This window comes from Hemicordylus capensis, chromosome 6 (genome assembly GCF_027244095.1).
Source record: "Hemicordylus capensis ecotype Gifberg chromosome 6, rHemCap1.1.pri, whole genome shotgun sequence".
In the NCBI taxonomy this organism is placed as follows: Eukaryota; Metazoa; Chordata; class Lepidosauria; order Squamata; family Cordylidae; genus Hemicordylus; species Hemicordylus capensis.
The window spans coordinates 104,946,895-104,965,898 of record NC_069662.1 but is presented as its reverse complement, the minus strand read 5'-3'; the positions used below and the strand labels follow the sequence as shown (position 1 = coordinate 104,965,898).

At 43.1% G+C, this 19,004-nt stretch overlaps 1 protein-coding gene across 2 annotated transcripts in view; it reads right to left on the bottom strand.

The window, feature by feature from the left end:
* Positions 1–19,004, bottom strand: part of GADL1 (glutamate decarboxylase like 1) — a 184,277-nt gene that overhangs the window by 129,709 nt on the left and 35,564 nt on the right. The window lies entirely within an intron of this gene.

The following is a 19,004-nucleotide window of genomic DNA, read 5'->3' as shown; positions in this document are numbered from 1 at the left end:
TACCATTCACTTCTGACTGCTAATAATTAAATGGCAGTGGGCTCAAAACAGATCCTTGGAGGACCTTATTTATCTCCACTATGAAACTTGTCCGTTTATTTCTACCCCTACATCCTGTTTTTTTAACCAGTGACCTATTCTTATAACATCTATTAGATCACCCTTATCTACATATCTGTTGACACAGATAATTCTAAAGGTTTGATGGGGCAGGACTTCCCTGTGCAGAAGCTATGATGAATCTTCCTCAGCAAGGCTTGTTCTATATTTTTAATAAATCTCGTTAAAATTGCCTTCCAATTTGCCTCGAACAGATATTAGGCAAACAGGCCTGAATTTATTGTGTCCCCCCCCCGCCCCATTAACTCGCTTTTTAAAAAAAGACTGGTGTTACATTGGCTACTTTCCCATTCTTTGGTAGGGAGGCAGATTTTAGTGATAATTTGCATACTTTTGTTAGCAGATCAGCAATTTCTCACTTGATCTATTTAAACACTATTGTGTGTATGCTGTCCACACCTGTAGCTTACTAATTTGTTAGCTCTAGAATGTCATTTCTTATCACTTCTATTTGAGTAACAAGTGTACTCCTATGTTTGTTAAGTAGGTCTCACTTGTTTGCATGGAACTTACTTTCTAGTAAGTGTGAATAAGACTGCAGCAGGTGCCTTCCCTATAACCTAATGCACAGCAGGGAAGTAACTTTCCTAGTGAGCAAGAGGTTGCTGGTTTGAATCCCTGCTGGTATGTTTCCCAGACTATAGGAAACACTTATATCAGGTAGCAGCGATCTAGGAAGATGCTGAAAGGCATCATCTCATACTGTGTGGGAGATGGCAATGGTAAATCCCTCCTGCATTCTACCAAAGAAAACCACATGGCTATGTGGTCACCAGGAGTTGACACCAACTCGACAGCACAACTTTAGGTGCCCTCTCCAGTGTGTGTGGGGGGGATATCTGGCTCAGGTATGTGGTGGGAGGGGTTGTGTGTCAATGTCCCCCTGTTGGGGAAAAAATAATGTAATGTTTCTGCAGTCTCTGTATTGTCTTTCAACAATCCTTTCACATCTTTGCCATCTAATGGTTCAAGTGCTCCCTTGGCCGGTTTCCTGATTCTGATGTATTTAAATAAATTTGTATTATTTTGTTTTAACATTTTTAGCAATATATTCTTCAAATTATCAGATTCACTTGTCTTTTTGTCATCTTATATTTGTTTGTGATCCCTTTTCCTTTTCTTATTTGGACCATTCTTTCTCTTGTAAAAGAAATCCAATTTTACAGATTGGAGAATGAAACTGAACTAGAATGACTAGCCCAAGATAGTCACCCGATACTGTTTCCCCCACATAGCATTGCCATGACCAGGGCACATTGTGACCAACAATTGTTCAAAGCACAGAAGTTTTATTTGCTTTTTCTTCAAACAAATATTCCAGAGGGGGGCATTTTACATTCCACAGTTTTGTGGGTGTTCAAACAAGTGTAACATTATTTTCATGCATGTTTGTAGAATCTACAGCCAAATTAGTGGGCACAATATTCTGGCAACAACTTGAACAAGGGCCTTTGGAGGGGAAAAAATTCCAAGTGTGATTGCAGCCAAATGATTGAAAGCAAAATACACAAAGCAAAAGTCCTTCATCACCAGGGAAGAAAGCTTGCCTTTAAATTAATCCCAAATGATACATTCTGTCTCCCATTAAGTTAGCTTGTTGTAACTACCTGAGGAAAGTATACGCAGCACCATCCTTCAGCATAACTGATGCTGGTTTCCCCCACAAACCAGCAAAGCACATTCTGGATTGTGGAAACTGCACTTCTTCTTTTTTAACATTAAAAAAGGAATTGAATCTTTCATGACATTGGGGGAAAAGCTCTTGAAGGGAAAGCAAACTGTTCTAAGGTGGGATGCTCTCATTTTAAATGGTAAGCCCTTTGAGAACAGGGGGGCCATCTTATTTATGTATTTATTTTTCTGTGTAAACCGCTTTGAGAACTTTGGTTGAAGAGTGGTATATAAATATTAGAAGTAGTAACAGTAGTAGTAATAGTTTCTTATTCCAAACTACTATTATGGTATATGCTTTCAGAGCCAGAGAAGAAAGAAGCATACATTTCTAGCCTATAAGAGCTATTGTAGGTCAAATGCCTTTAAGGGTGAATGCCTTTGATCTCTCTGTTGTTATATTTACTTCTAAGCCACTGGCCCCATTGTTTTTCTTACGTGCAGTCCCATAGCCTTTACTTCCAAACAGTTGCTACTTACCTGAAATAATTAAAAACAGATTGCCTTCATGATGTGGAATGGGAGTAAGGAAATAACCAGCAGTACCAGTCCTGCTAACTGATTCATCCTCCATGAATCAATATATTTCTTATTTAAATGTGAGATTAATCCTCATGTTTAGCTTCTTCTATATAGAACTATATTCCATCATGCATGAGTAGAAAACCTAAAAGCAAGAGAGACATTTGTCCCAGTGGTGGTCCCATTTTGCCCAGCAGCAAATTTGTTCCAGATGTGCACAATCACACTTCCCTCCTAGTTTAGGATGTAGCAGGATCGCTAAAAAGAAGGGGGAGAATGTAGTTCCAATTACTAGACAACCACCATAGTTGGTACTAGCAAAGCCTAATATGAATCAAGATTTGCTGGGTTATGGCTGAGACCCAGAAGTAAAAGTAGAAGTTTGCACTCAGAGGCATCATTGGGGTGGAAGCTAAACCCTATCCCTGGTGAAGCACAGTGGTAGTCCACAACCTCAGCATACCTGAGATAGGGTGCCAAATGCCACCGCACTATCACCTCTTGCTTTCACATGCTGTTTAGTTTTCTTGCCATTGGTGGCAATAACCACCACCACTTGACTCAAGACAAATGCCAGTTACCTCCAGGCTCCACCTTCTTCTCCTTTTCTTTCTTTGCAGCCTGTATAGCCACTGCCACCTGACTTGGAGAACACACATCCACCTCCTTCACCACCACCACCACCACCACCACTTTCTGCTTTTCTTTCTTCTCCTCCCTAACTCAGTTTGTGCACACACCCTCCATCTTCACCTTCTTCACATGCTCAACAGACTTTGACTAGGGGGGCAGAGCAAAAGAGGGCATTTGAAAAGTGGAGTACTAGAAAGACACTCTATAGAGTGTCTCCTCCATACTCATTCCCCTCTGTACATTTCCTGTTCAGTTTCCACTTTTCACAGATGCCCCCTTCACCAGTTTTTATAAGCTGCTTAGTGCATGAAGAAAGAGGTGGAGGATGCATGAAGGGCCAAATCAGGTGGCAGGATGCCACCACTCTAAAGAAGGAAGGAAGAGGAGTAAAAGGAGGAGTGGCAGAGAGAAAGCAGGTGGTTCAGTACAGGATGCAAAGTCACTGGACTGGTTAATGGGGCTCAGTGCAACAGCACAGAATGGAGGAATGTTCTGCCATACCCCAAATCGGCCACTTTTGGTGACCACCTAATCTTGATTTATAAGAGGGCTGACTCCGAAGAAGCAGATTTTGCTCACTCTCAGCTGCATCCCAGATTGAAGCCTCTTTGAGTCTGTCCCATGGAGTTCAAAGGCAACCAATGAAAACCAAGCATGACAAAGACTTCTGTTCACGTGACTACGTGACCAAGGCTTCTATATCTTGGTAACACTAGCAATGGGAACCAGCGCAGATGTAACATCTACTGTGATCCAGTGGAGTACTGTAATAATAAAATAATAATAATAATAATAAATTAACTGCAAGATAATAATAAACTGCAAGAAACATAGAAATGCCAAATAAAGAAGAAACAGTGCAATCCTGGGGGAAATTATGGGACAATCCAATAGATTATAATAAAAAAGCAGGCTGGGTAAAAGAGGTTGAAAAATGTAACCAACAAATGCAAGATCTAATAATAACACCAGAATTCATAAGTGAAAGAACAAAGAAAATTAAAAATTGGACTGCACCAGGCGACGATGAACTGCATGACTTTTGGCTTAAACACCTAACAACCGTTCATAAACAACTCCACTCCCAGCACAGTACCTCCAGTGACTATTGCTGGGGTCTCTCTTATGTTTCTTTTTAGATTGTGAGCCCTCTGGGGACAGGGAGCCATCTTATTTATTTATTATTTCTCTGTGTAAACCGCCCTGAGCCATTTTTGGAAGGGTGGTATAGAAATCTAAATAACAACAACAACTGTCAAAACAGTTCAATCACATTTTGCAAGGAGGTGATATTGAACAATGGCTAACAACAGGGAAAACTAATCTCATCATGAAAGACCCAGCAAAAGGTACAGTTCCAAGTAATTATAGACCGATACCCTGCCTGCCAACCATGTTCAAATTATTAACTGGAATAATAGCAGATGAAGTAATGCAACACTTATTAACTAACAAACAGCTTCCAGTTGAACAGAAAGGAAATTGCCCGAACACCAGAGGCACAAAAGACCAGCTGCTGATTGACAAAATGATTTTAGAAAACTGCAGGAGAATAAAAACAAATCTAAGTGTTGCATGGATTGACTACAAGAAAGCCTTCGATTCATTGCCTCACACATGGATACTAAAATGTTTAGAAACAACTGGTGTCAACAAAAACATTCAGATATTTATTTAGAAAAAGCAATGAGCATGTGGAGTACACAGTTAACAATCAATGGCGAGACATGTGGACAGGTTAGCATCAGAAGATATATTTTCCAAGGGGACTCACTATCCCCTCTATTGTTTGTAATCGCCATGACCCCACTTTCACAAATACTAAACAAAACAGGCCACGGATACCAAACATCTAAAACATCAAGTCAAATCAACCATCTGCTGTACATGGATGATCTGAAGTTGTATGGAAAGTCCCAGTCAGAAATCAAATCACTGCTAAACAATGTCCATATATTCAGTAGCGATATAGCAATGGAGTTTGGACTAGACAAGTGTGCTGCATTAATAATGAATAGAGGAAAAATAAGAAAAACAGAAGGAATAGAACTGCCCAATGGAAGCAAGATCAAGAACCTGGAAGAGAAAGAACATTACAAATACTTGGGCATTCTCCAGGCTGATAACATTGCACACAGAGAAGTTAAAAGAAAAATTGGAAGTGAATACATCAGGAGAGTTAGAAAAATCCTCAAGTCCAAACTCAGTGACGGGAATACCATACAAGCCATAAACACCTGGGCTATACCTGTTATCAGATACACTGCAGGAATAATAGACTGGACCCAGGCAGAGCTAGAGACGCTAGATCGTAAGACCAGGAAAACCATGACCATCAATCATGCTCTGCACCCCCGCAGTCCCTGGCAGATCAGGTGGAAGAGGAATGCTGCAAGTCCATCAAACAGTAGAGGAGGAGAAAAGAGGCCTTGAAGAATATATCAAGGGCAGTGAAGAAGATGCACTTCATATGGTCAACTAGTTAATTTTGGCCCGTTGAACAACGGGCCCTAGTAACGGCTCTCCTGTCCCCCCGCTGCCATTCCCCCTCCCTCCCTCATTAAGGGCCAAATCGGCCCAGGCACTTGCCCCCGCAGCTTCCGCCGCCGACCAACCGCCCGCCCACCCAGCTGCCGATACCTCCTTGCCCCCGGAACACGTCCTCCGCTTGATCCGCTGCTCAATTAACAGAAGGAGAGAGGTGCTCACATGCAGAGCTCCACTCTCTTTAAAGTCTCTTCCCGAACTGGCGGTTTGGGCGGTAAGGACGCAAAGCGCCAGTTCGGGGAGAGACTTTAAAGAGAGTGGAGCTCTGCATGCGAGCACCTCTCTCCTTCTGTTAATTGAGCAGCGGATCAAGCGGAGGACGTGTTCCGGGGGCAAGGAGGTATTGGCAGCTGGGTGGGCGGGCGGTTGGTCGGCGGCGGAAGCTGCGGGGGCAAGTGCCTGGGCCGATTTGGCCCTTAATGGGGGGGGGTCAGCTGGGAGGGAGGGTCGGCGGCGTCGGCTGCGGGTACCTTTAAAAAAATATTTAAGTGGCCTCCGCTCCGCCCCCGGCCTCCGTCTCTTTTGGCCGAGGCAGCGGCTCCGCTGGCTCCGCCGCTGCCTTGCCCAGTTTACCCCGGCGCCGGTTTTCCGGCTTCTTCGGGGTGGCCGCTTCTGGCCGCCCAAGATGGCTGCCGGGTACCGGCGAGCGTGTCTCCCTTGCCCTGTTCTGGGCCTGCGCTTTGCGCAGGCGCAGAACAGGGCAGGGAGGCACGGACGGACACCAAGCGTTTTATTAGAGAGGATAACGTGAAACTATTCAACACCAATGAAACAAAGCAGGCCTACAAGAAAGAACAAGTCAAGAACCAAGCAGAAAAATAAGCCACTGCATGGTCAATATTTGCACAATATAAGCGGAAAATCAGACATCAGCAAGACCTGGCAATGGCTTAAGAATGGCAACTGAAGAAAGAAACAGAGGGTTTAATACTGGCTGTACAAGAACAAGCACTAAGTACAAATGCAATAAGAGCAAAAGTAGAAAAATCAACAACAAACCGTCTTCGTAAACGAACAGTTGAAACCGTGGACCACCTAATCAGCTGTTGTAAAAAGATCACACAGACTGACTACAAACAAAGGCATGACAAGGTAGCAGGAATGATACACTGGAGCATCTGCAAAAAATACAAGCTACCTGTAGCCAAACATTGGTGGGACCATAAAATTGAAAAAGTGGTAGAAAATGAAGATGTAAAAATATTATGGGAGTTCCGACTACAAACAGACAAACATCTGCCACACAATACACCAGATATAACTGTAGTCGAGGAGAAAGAAAAACAAGTTAAAACAATTGACATAGCAATACCAGGTGATAGCAGAATAGAAGAAAAAGAAATAGAAAAAAATAACAAAATACAAAGATCTACAAACTGAAACTGAAAGGCTGTGGCAGGAAAAGACCAAAATAATCCCAGGGGTAATTGGCGCCCTGGGTGCAGTTCCAAAAGACCTTGAAGAGCACCTCAACACCATAGGGGCCACAGAAATCACCATCAGCCAATTACAAAAAGTAACATTCCTGGGAACAGCCTATATTCTGTGACGATATCTATAATAATAACAGCAACAATACTGATAATAAAATTCAGCCATCCCCGGTCCTTGGGAAAGACTCGATGTCTGGATAAAACAAACCAGTCAATAACATCTGTCTGACCGTGTGAACAATAATAATAATTAATTAAAAATATAATATTCATTTCCCCCCATTTTTCAGCACTGATGTGCACTCAAGCTAGTATAAAAGACAATACATAGAACTGAAACATATAAAAGCAACTAAAGCCAAATAAAACAGATTAATCATTGAATGCCTGCCTGAATACTTGATGGGCCTTTAAAGCCCATCTAAAATGGGAAAAGACAGAGCTGCCAATGTAATGCAGTGAAAAGCTGCATTTGTAGCACACTTTCACAAAATCATGATTCTATGAATCACTTTATCACCCCAGGAAAAAACAAAGCACAGATTGTTAATACCTAGCACAGAAAACATTGATAAATGCTTGTGCTTTGATAAAAGTATATTCAGGGTGATATTTCAGTTCCCTGCCTGTGACTTTAATTAAGAATAGTGTAATGTTATGTCATTCAAGTCTAGAATGTAGGTACAAAATCTGGAGCGTTTTCATTTTACAAAGCCCAAGCCAAGACATCTGCATTGTTTTGTCCTGTTATGCTAAGCTGTCTGGATTTCATTTTGGTTGTAAAAGCTTAAGAGCTGCGGGAGGTGATTGGTAACACAAAGCAAAATAAAAGAGATGCAGCTCCAGCCTCTATAAATGCTGCTAGGCAGAAGCTGATAGTTAATTCTATAATGCAATAGTATACTAGTAAATAAGCACCTATTTAAAATATTTATGTATGGCTTGCTTAACTCATGCATTAATGGATTGAGTTACTGCTGCTGAACTAAGATCCTCTATAATGAGATCAGCTATGCAATGGAGACTTAAGGGTTGGCTCAGAGAAGTAATACCTTACTGCCAGAAAGCTAACTGTACTGTCCAGCTGAATTATATTACTGCTTTGTATATTATGGAAAACTTTGTTTGTATCATGTTACATTTCTGAAAGTATCTATGTGTCTTAGATGCTCATCCAGTTCCAAGTCTGTAGGCTCATCGTGAAATATACACACAATGCACTTGCCAAGTGATGCTGATTTTTTACCCTGACATGGAGATTATATCACTACATAGGGAAAGCATCACATGTGAAGTAGTCTTAGACTGCCCTAAAGTGGAGGTACCTGGTTGATTAGTCACTTTTAACATCTGGACCAAAGACCTTAAGTGTCATGGGTGGGATCATTTGCTCACCCAAAAAGCTATAGTACCAAATATTCAGAAGGGTGTGATGGTTATCTGTGGCTGTGTATGCTGTGCAAGGGATGGGAATGTTGCACAGGCTGTACACATGTAAAAATTCAGGTCTTTATTCAGATCATTAATTGTGACCCAGCACCTAATTCATAGGCTGAAGCAAGTAACGGGGAAAGAGGAAGAGCAGCAAAAAGTCAAAGGACACCAGCATCTTCTCATGCCAAGAGAAGTGACACTATTATGACACTGAAGGTGAAAGATCCTCAGTGTACAGTGTGCTGAAGAAACAGATATCAAATTGCTGTGGCACCTTTAGTTTCCTCTTAGTTACTCCTGCAGGTAGTATCATATCAACTGGAAAAGTACCATGAATTGTGGATCTCAAAAACAGCAAAAATCACATATTGATTTGAATGCAAAGAATGACAACTGGGGTTATGAATATTCCTTGTGTTTGCAGTTGACTGTACAAGCAAGGAATGTGATCTGATTTCTCCACATTCACTTATGTTTTATCCCCAAAGCTAGCCCAAATAAGAATGCTTCCTAAAGATATTTGGACTTGGACTTCCTTTGTCACATTTCCACAGGAAGAAGACTTCATAACTGAAGGCCAGCCACTGATCTGCCACATTGGTTAAGTGGTATGATGATTAGGATTCCAAACTCACAAAATCACTCACCATGGTCTTATCTAAAAGGCTTAGCTAGTAACCCAAGCTGATATGTGGACCCACAGCATAAAGACTGAAGCAGTCAATTTTACAATATATTTATTTTTGCCTTGGTGATAAAACATCTGCAACATAACAATTAACCTATCATGGCAACAAAGGTAAAACAGTCATAAAAACAAACATAGAATCTTGTGATTTCTTATAGCTGCAAGAATTCCAATATTTACAGATTCCCCACCCACTCACGAAAGCTGCCTTCATTTCAGTGAAAGAAAAAGTCGTTAAAAAACAGGAGTGCCCTTTAGGGCAAGTAGCACCCCCCCCAAAGGTTCTTCCATTATAAGTCTCAAAATTCTACTGCTCATAAATATGATAAGTGTTGAACTAACAAAAGTTGGCTTGCGTGATCTACTTGATAAGGTCTATAGATGTACTGAATTTCAAGGAGACCTGTTTTTTTAAAAAATGCCACAGGTACAGCAAGTTAAAAAGTCCTGGAAACTGACACTTATGTCCTTTCCCCACAAATTTTTGAACAGTATACCATAAAATTCTTACATATATATATACAGGTGAAACTCGGAAAATTAGAATATCGTGCAAAAGTCCATTAATTTCAGTAATGCAAATTAAAAGGTGAAACTGATATATGAGACAGACGCATTACATGCAAAGCGAGATAAGTCAAGCCTTAATTTGTTATAATTGTGATGATCATGGCGTACAGCTCATGAAAACCCCCAAATCCACAATCTCAGAAAATTAGAATATTACATGGAACCAAGAAGACAAGGATTCAAGAAAAGAACAATATCGGACCTCTGAAAAGTATACAGTATACTGTGCTTGATTGGCCAGCAAACTCGCCTGACCTGACCCCATAGAGAATCTATGGGGCATTGCCAAGAGAAGGATGAGAGACATGAGACCAAACAATGCAGAATTGCTGAAGGCCGCTAATGAAGCATCCTGGTCTTCCATAACACCTCATCAGTGCCACAGGCTGATAGCATCCATGCGACGCCGCATTGAGGCAGTGATTGCTGCAAAAGGGGCCCAAACCAAGTACTGAATACATATGCATGCTTATACTTTTCAGAGGTCCGATATTGTTCTATTCTTCAATCCTTGTCTTCTTGGTTCCATGTAATATTCTAATTTTCTGAGATTGTGGATTTGGGGTTTTCATGAGCTGTATGCCATGATCATCACAATTATAACAAATTAAATGCTTAACTTATCTCACTTTGCATGTAATGTGTCTGTCTCATATATCAGTTTCACCTTTTAATTTGCATTACTGAAATTAATGGACTTTTGCACGATATTCTAATTTTCCGAGTTTCACCTGTATGTGTGTGTGTGTGTGTGTGTGTGTGTGTGTGTGTGTGTGTGTGTATATATATATATATATATATATATATATATATATATATATATATATATATATATATTTGGTGGGGGGGATGACTGGTGCACTGACAGACCCGTCTAGGAAGGAAATCCTTTGTTAGTTTGGTGAAGTTTGGGGGGTTCAAAAGTTGCTAAGTGTTTTCTGCCCCATTAAAGCCTATGGGAAACAACAAGTACCAGCTAAGTTATCCAGAGCATGACTGTATTGATGATGAAGCCAAAGTTTGCCAGTTCTGTGACATTAGCAAGGGGAGCCAAGTATTCTATTAGTTTGTAGGAGGTGAACTCTCAGGGAAGAGGAGGTGGGGAGACATGGACAGTTGGGGGAAGCCAAGTGGGGCGTTGGAGCAATGAGGGAGAAGCAGCTGTATGGAGGCTGACTTCTGACTAAGTCTGCCCAGGATAGCTACCAGGGCCATAGCTATAATTGAGTGGATGGGTTCAAAGAACCCAGGCACCCCCCAGCTCCACTTCTCCCTATTTTCTCCATTATCTCCCTCACTCCGAGGTGCCGCCAGGAAGAGGGGCGAACACAGGCCCCCTCTCCCCTAGCTACCGACGCCCAATTGCTACATCCCCCCCCTTCCCTACCCTCTCTTATATGTCAGGCAGAGAGTGACTCCCTCACACACTTCTCCAGAATTACCTCAATTGACACTGTCCTTGCTGCCCATCCCACACTGTCAAAATGCCAACAGGAAAACTGCACTTGACGTCTGCAGAAAGAAGGTCCCAATGATTTCCATGGAGTGGACCACTTTAATTACACCTATTTCATCAAAAATACTGATGTAATCTCAGCAGAATTTAGCCTACTTACTGCCTATTTACAAAGCTCAACTTATCCCACAGTTCGCATTTCACTAATATGGTGTATGCTTCTGTCAGGCCTCAAGGGGGCTTGTGTGTGGTTGTTCTGCCTCTAGGATCTAGCAAGCTGTCTGAAGTGTCCTGTCTGCATGATAAAGGAGCCGTTCCGTGGATTCATGCCCAGTGCTCTGTGTGGCCTGCTGATTTAACAGTGGTGACAGGATGGGATCTTCACGTGGCAGCAGTACTGCTGTATCTGCACTGGAAATATCCACAGAGTGTGAGTAAATGGTTGGTTGGTTGTTTACACAGCCATCCCTCGTCAAACAGGAGGGTTGCATTCATGCAAAACATCTCGGTTGGCAAATTTGTGGTTGGGGCGAGGTAGACATCAATGGGAATGAAGAGGTTAGGGGAACTGTAGTTGCATATGCACCTCAAAAACAAGGGGGAAATATGCTGAAATAATTAAAAACAACTTGGAAAGTACTAAAAAACCTCTGCCGCCGACTGCTTTAACATACATTAATTTCTACGTACTTTCTCCTCTTGCTCTACGCCGCTGCCCGCACATGGAGGGAACCCGAACACATTTTAGAAAACCTTTAAGATGTGCCCCATCATGGCTTTCACTCCCCCCCCCCCCCCACCCGTCCCTTTTGGGTCTTCTCTCCTTCCTTTGTTTCCTTGCAAAGTTCAAACCGCTCAGCAGCGGCCGCCACTGCAAGAGCTGTTCCTGATCAGAGAAACACCCCCCCCCCCCGCTTTCTTCAGCCTCTACTCTCCCCATTGGCATTGCAAGGAAGAAGCTGACCAAGAAGCTGACCATGAGAACCACACAAAACAGGCCACCAGGGCCGAGAGGCAGATCCATTCCTGCCCCGCTCCCATCGTGTGTGTGTGTGTGTGTGTGTGTGTGTTGGTTTCTGCACAGAAACCTCCAGCCAAGGGGCTGTGGGAAAGGAGGGGAGGAGGAGCACCAGGGAGCTTGCTTCTTTCTCCTCAGCATGCTGTTTTTTCCCCTCAGCACGCCACCCTCCTCCTCCTCCTCCACCTCCTCCTCCCTCTGCCACTGCTGGAGAGTTGCTGCACAGGACTCTTTTCCGTGCAGGAACACACACACACAAACACACGAGGGGAGCAGGGCAGAAACAGAACCGCTTCTTGGCACGGGTGGCTTTGTGCTGGAGTCCTGCCATCCCCCAGGCTTAGAAGCTTGGGATGGGACAAGGCAGCATCCCTGTTGCCGGGCAACAGCTTCTGGCATTTGGAGACCGCAGGGCTGTGGCAAGTGTTTGGAGAGGCAGTCAGTGAGAAGCGTGGCAGACATGGAGTGGCCACATTCCTGGGTGGATCTGGGCTGCCCTCTCTATGATTTCAGTTCCCAAAACAGCACAAAACCCCAGTTATGGCGGCGTCTGCATTTGGATGTAAAGCTGCTGCCTTCAGACCTCAGGCTGGAGCAGCAAAACTCTCAACAAACCAAAGGTTCAAATTGGAGTTTGACGAGGGAAACCACAGGTCGCTTTTGCTGCAAATTTCAGACATTCACAAATTCTGCTGCCCCATTCCACTTTGGTTTGGCGTTACACGTGAATGGGGTCTTAGGTTCCAATTTCCCAGCTTTGTGGAGCCTGAGCCAAAGTGAAATAGCCTTTACTCTGCTCTGAAACTGGCAGGTTTTTTGACTATCGAATATCCACATTCCTTTGGAAAGATATGGTCTCTGTATTGAAATGAATGGAGAAAGCTGCAAGTGCAAGAGCTCCACTGGTGCACATTTGGCTCCAGATGGAGGTGCTTGCACTTTGATACAATGTGGAAAATTAAGATAAATATATTTTGGGTCAGTAGACATTGCCATAGCCACCTAATGGCGCAGCGGGGAAGTAATTTGCCTAGTGAGCAAGAGGTTGCTGGTTCAAATCACTGCTGGTATGTTTCCCAGACTATGGGAAATACCTATATTGGGTAGCCGTGATATAGGAAGGTGCTGAAAGGCATCATCATCTCATACTGCATGGGAGATGGCAATGGTAATCCGCTCCTGTATTCTACCAAAGACAACCACAGAGCTCTGTGGTCATCAGGGGTCGACACCGACTCAAACACACAACTTTACTTTACTTAGGCACTGCCATAATAAAACACCAACAGAAAGTAAAATAAAAGTTTGTTGATTATTCCAGTGTATTGATTATTCTAATAGCAGGTATTTAGATAGATGACAATTGTTCATCTTACAGCTGATTAAAAACAATCACATTTTTTCCTTGTGTCTGTAGAAAAAACAAGATTATTTTAAAATGTGTGTTTAAAAAAACACATATGTCTTCAAGGCTTCATTCATCAGAGTTAGATGTGTTATTAATGCAAATAATTATTAGGATCCACTAAGGAAACTCTTCTCCAGAGAATGTTACAGAGACTTCTGCAGTCAGAATTCTCTGGAGAATAACTTCTGTAATGCATTAGGAGAAGACAGGTGTGCTTTGCATCTTCCATTCTCAATCTAATACATATTTTAGCAACCAGGAATGCAAGCTTGAGAACCTTATTTGCTTCCTACATCAAGCAAAAAGTTTGTTCTTCGTTTTTGCCTTACAGCTAGTACAAGGATTTTCAAACCTTCTACAATAAACATACCTACATGTGACATGATTTTTTTTTGTCTGAAAAAGATGTTTGTAAAATTCTGCTCTATCATATTTATATCCTGACTTTTTGCCATAGACTCCTCGCTTACAGGAGGGTTATCCCATTTTTATCCTCCAAACAACCCTGGGAAGTAGGTTAGAATGAGAGCTGCTGACTGGCCCAAGAACACCCAATGAGATTTATGGCTGAGCAGGAATTTGAACTAGATCTCCTTAACTACACCAGCTTCATTTCTATTTTCCTCAGCCATTATTCCCTGATATCTCCAACAATTAGCATCAGTCTTCACTGAAGAAAGAAATGTATTCACACTTTTTAAAAACTTTTTTGGCAGAACATTAGAAAGCTACTAATAGCCACTTGCATGCTAACAATTAAGACTTGAAAGCCACAGTTCAAAGTACACCATCTTTCAGATGAATTATGCAGACTCTTTCTGATAAGGTGTAATGGGGATAACACTGCTGAGGCAGAAGGGAGTATTCAAAAGAATGTGTTCTTCATTGATCACCGACTAGGAGTGACTTCAGTTCTGCAATCTCTTTGTCTCTCTCCAGGGGGCTTGTGATTCGGAGCTTAAAGAATTCTAAGGCTTTGTTGCTCTTCAGGACACTCTGGCTTGAACAAGTACAGGAGTAAAAGGCATGATCGCTGTCTGAATGAGGCTCATTTATAATAAGGTAACATTGATAATAATGTCCACAAGACAGAGAACCAGAGCAGACAAGAAACATGATGACAACAAATCAGGAAAGACAATGTTGATCACTCCAAAGAACAGGGTCTGCCAATATAGCAACAACTATTCCACTTAAAAAATCATCCTTGCTTGCTGATATTATTTTTTAAAAGTATACACAAATTAATGGAAAATATGATGGGTGTGTTAAAATAACTTACAATTTATGTAGCAGAACAATAACGTTGAATCTTGTAGGATTGCATGTAACTGGCACAATGCAATTTCTCTCCATTTTGGGTAGTGAACCTGCACAATATCCTTAATTGCACCAGGGCGCTTTCCAGACTAGCTGTCCAACCTCAGCAAAATGCCTCCCTTCAGGCAAGTCACATTCAAAACGTAAACAGCAGGGGAGCAGTCTCGCGGAAACTAACAACCCGAAAAAACAGCAACTTTCTTGAGCCGGATATACGACGTCCTAGTTCTATATCGCAGTGATTAAATTTGAAACAAGGCATTGGAAATGTGAATGGTACCCTGCTGTCTACATAGGGACTGTGGTGTCACAACACAGGAAGTGTGGAAGCACACTTCCGAGATATGACATGACCCCATTGCAGGGTCTAATCTGGAAAGTGACCAGCACAAAAATGTCACACAGTACTACACCATCAAAAATCTTGCACAGTTTACTGGTCATTGTGCAATGCAGAGGAGTCATGGTGGGGGAGAGAAAGAGGTGAGGAGGAGATACCAACATCCTGTGCATGTTTGGTGTCTCAGGATAAGGGCCATGGGTACCTTTTCCATTGTTGCAATGGTACACACAGGGGAAATACCACTAAAAATACAATATTACAGTCAAAAAATAGGCCCCATAATACAAAATAACACATGTATCACTTATTATTTATTTATTTATTTATTTATTTATTTATTTATTTGATTTCTATACCGCCCTTTCAAAAATGGCTCAGAGCAGTTTACACAGAGAAATAATAAATAGATAAGATGGATCCCTGTCCCCAAAGGGCTCACAATCTAAAAGAAACATCAGATAGACACCAGCAACAGTCACTGGAGATACTGTGCTGAGGGTGGATAGGGCCAGTTACTCTCCCCCTGCTAAATAAAGAGAATCACCACATTAAAAGGTGCCTCTTTGCCAAGTTAGCAGGGGTTGATTTAGCCACTTGTCAATGACGAAAACAAACTATTTCATAAGAGCTGCAAAAGACACAGCTTTTTTCAAAAGCTGGGTCACAAAAAGGGGAACTCTCTGCCTTCAAAATACAGCTACATATGGCAAACAGTGAATACTGAGGAAATACAAGGTCCTTCCCAGTGCCAGATGTAAGTACAAGTGTAATGAAGGGACGATCCGCTTTGCAGCCAAAAATAGCATGTCCCGAATGGGACACTCTTCCCCCCACGTTTTGGGGGGAAACCTCCCCCTCCCTGAGCCTCCCCCGTATCCCCTGCCTCCTTTCTCCTTCTCATTTGCCTCCTCCCCATTCTTTCCTCCATCTGCCTTCTGAGACCCTCCCACAAGCGCAGCTAGTGCCAGCAACCAATTCTCTCCATCCCTTTAGCTTCTTCTGCATCCAGCAATCCCTCGAGGAGAGCATCTGGAGTGCAGAAAGAGGGAGGGAGGGACAGAGCTCAAGCACTCTGGCCAGCAAAGTTATGCATGTGAGTGAGCAACACTCAGCTAGGAAATTGACCAAAGCTGTCTCTGTTGCCCAACACACAGCTCTCCTCTGCAAGGCTCAAGGACAGATGAGTGGGCGGGCAGGCAGGCTGCTCTCTTCCGCGTTTCATTGCTTGTGCTTGTTCTCTCTCAGTCTCAGCTCACAGACCTCGCCTAGGCAACCCCTTTCCACTGGACCCTGCCTTGCTGTGCCCTGCCAGAGGACATCCTGAGGAGACTCTACAGCTCTCCTTTTGACTAGGCGAGGTGGAAAAGGCAAGTCTCCCACCCACTTCCAGACTCCCTTCTTCAGTTCCTAAGGCCAGTGGAGAGCCACTATTGCCATAAAGCTCCTCTCCCTTTGCTTTGCGGAGCTGCCAAAGCCCCAGCAACAGCTGCAGCCAGACACATTATGCCACAGACATGTGGCATTTTGGGGGGTAGAAGGAGGCAGCGCTTCCCAGTTCCATGTGGCTGTGTCTCCTCACAATGGTTGCTGCCCCCAGGGCTGGTGGGGGGGTGGCGGCAGCGGAGGGGTCTATTAATTTCCTCACCACTTCTCAAGGCAGTAAGTAAGCAGTTCCTTTCCCTCACATCACGCATGAACCTCCTTGCATGCTTCCCCACACAAGCGTCTCGTTTCCTCCTTCCCTAGCTGTTCATAGCCCCACCCCCAAAATGGCCCCACCCTTGAGCCTCCCCAACCCTTGTGTCACAAAACCAGGCAAAATCCCAAGGGGATCTGATCTCAGGAGACCAGTTTCTTGCAGCCAAACATGCTGTACAGATCCGGCTTGGAGAAAGGGCCGATCTGGAGGCAACGAGCAGAATGGGAGCAAAGGTCCAGGCAAGGCAAGGTGGAATAGCCAATGCCCAAACATACGAATCATTGCCACTGGTATATTCGAGGAAGAGACACACTGATTTATTGTGTGTTGACTAGAAATAGACAGGATCTTGCCCTGAGGCAGAATGCTGACCACACTTTTCTGTTGTCAAGGGCAACAATAGGGATAGACAAAGGAGTACATCCTTGACCTGTTCAGCTTTGCTGGGTGTGCTCGGTCAAGACAAAAAGGTGAATAGGTTTGAGAAACCTGTGTGGGGCAAAATAAAAGGGGTGCATCAGAGTTTATCTCATTTTTTGTTTTGTTTTTTTAGAAAATCTTGGGAGTGACTTAGGAATGTTTTAAAAAGCTTGCTTCCCATGCCCCAAGCCAGCCATTAATACTTTGTTGGAGGAGATGAGCTTTTTACCTCTGCGCCAGCGTGGTATAGTGGCTAGAGTGCTGGACTAGGACCGAGGAGACCTGAGTTCAAATCCCCATTCAGCCATGAAACTAGCTGGGTGACTCTGGGCCAGTCACTTCTCTCTCAGCCTAACCTACTTCACAGGGTTACTGTAAAAGAGAAACTCAAGTATGTAGTACACCGCCTGGGCTCCTTGGAGGAAAAGCGGGATATAAATGTAAAAATAAAATAATAAAAATAAAATAAAATAAAATAAAATAATAATAATAATAATAATAATATCTGTCCCTTCCTGCAAAGGTGATAAGCATAAACTGATTCAATGTGCCAACACAGGGGGAGAGTATTTGGCTAGTTCTTTAGAAGAATAGCACTTAACTCCTGTCTACTCTGGCTTCTCCACCTGAAAGGCAATCAGGGAGATGAGCACAGGGATAGTCCTTCTGCCATCTCGGGTTAAACTTGACCTAGAGCTACTTTCACCCAAACTACGTGCCAGGTGACATACCCAGTGAGTTAGCTCATGTGAACCAATTGATGAATCCATGATCCCGTGAGTGCTAAAAGGCAAAATTGGAAACTACAAGCCTGTAGCTCCTAACCAGGTATAGGAGTGCTCCTGGGAGCCCCCAAACAGGCTATCTTGGCAACACAAACGACAGCATAGGTCTTCACATTAACTGGAGGGGGCTCAGAATTTTAAAAAATGACTAAATTTCAAGTTCTACATAATATATTTTCATTTAAAGATATTTCTAATGCAAATAGGCTTATTGCAAGATAACTGTTTTTGTTAGATTAGTAGCTTTTTGTTGAATCTTTACCACATAAAAACAAAGCTTTATTATTTCTATTTTCATTGTCCTTTTTGTTAGAAGAATAATTCTGGGCATTTTAATCATATTACACCAGTGCTTCATCTGCTGCACTGGCTCCTAGTTCATTTCTGGGCCCAATTCAAAGTGTTGGTTTTAATCTTTAAAGCCCTAAATGGCTTGGGACCAGGTTAACTGAAAAAGTGCCTTGCCCAATATATCCTGACCCAGACTCAGATCTTCGGAGGCCCTGCTCCGAGTGCCAAATGAGATGAGGCAGATAACTACTAGGGAGAATGTCTTTTCAGTGGTGGCACCCTGTCTATGGAATAGCCTCCCCAGTGAGGCTCGCCTGGCACACACAGAGTTAGCTCCCTCATTGCTCACTACTTGATGCCGAGATCCTCTCATACCTTAAGAATACAAGAGCCCATCTGACTACTTAGACTAGAACTTCCCGGCAACTTTCAGCCAGCATAGTGTAGTGGTTAGAGTACTGGACTAGGACCAGGGAAACCCAAGTTCAAATCCCCATTCAGCCATGAAACTAGCTGGTGACTCTGGGCCAGTGACTTCTCTCTCAGCCTAACCTGTGTGAGCACTGCAAGATATTCCCCTCAGGGGATGGAGCCGCTCTGGGAAGAGCATCTAGGTTCCAAGTTCCCTCTCTGGCTTCTCCAAGAT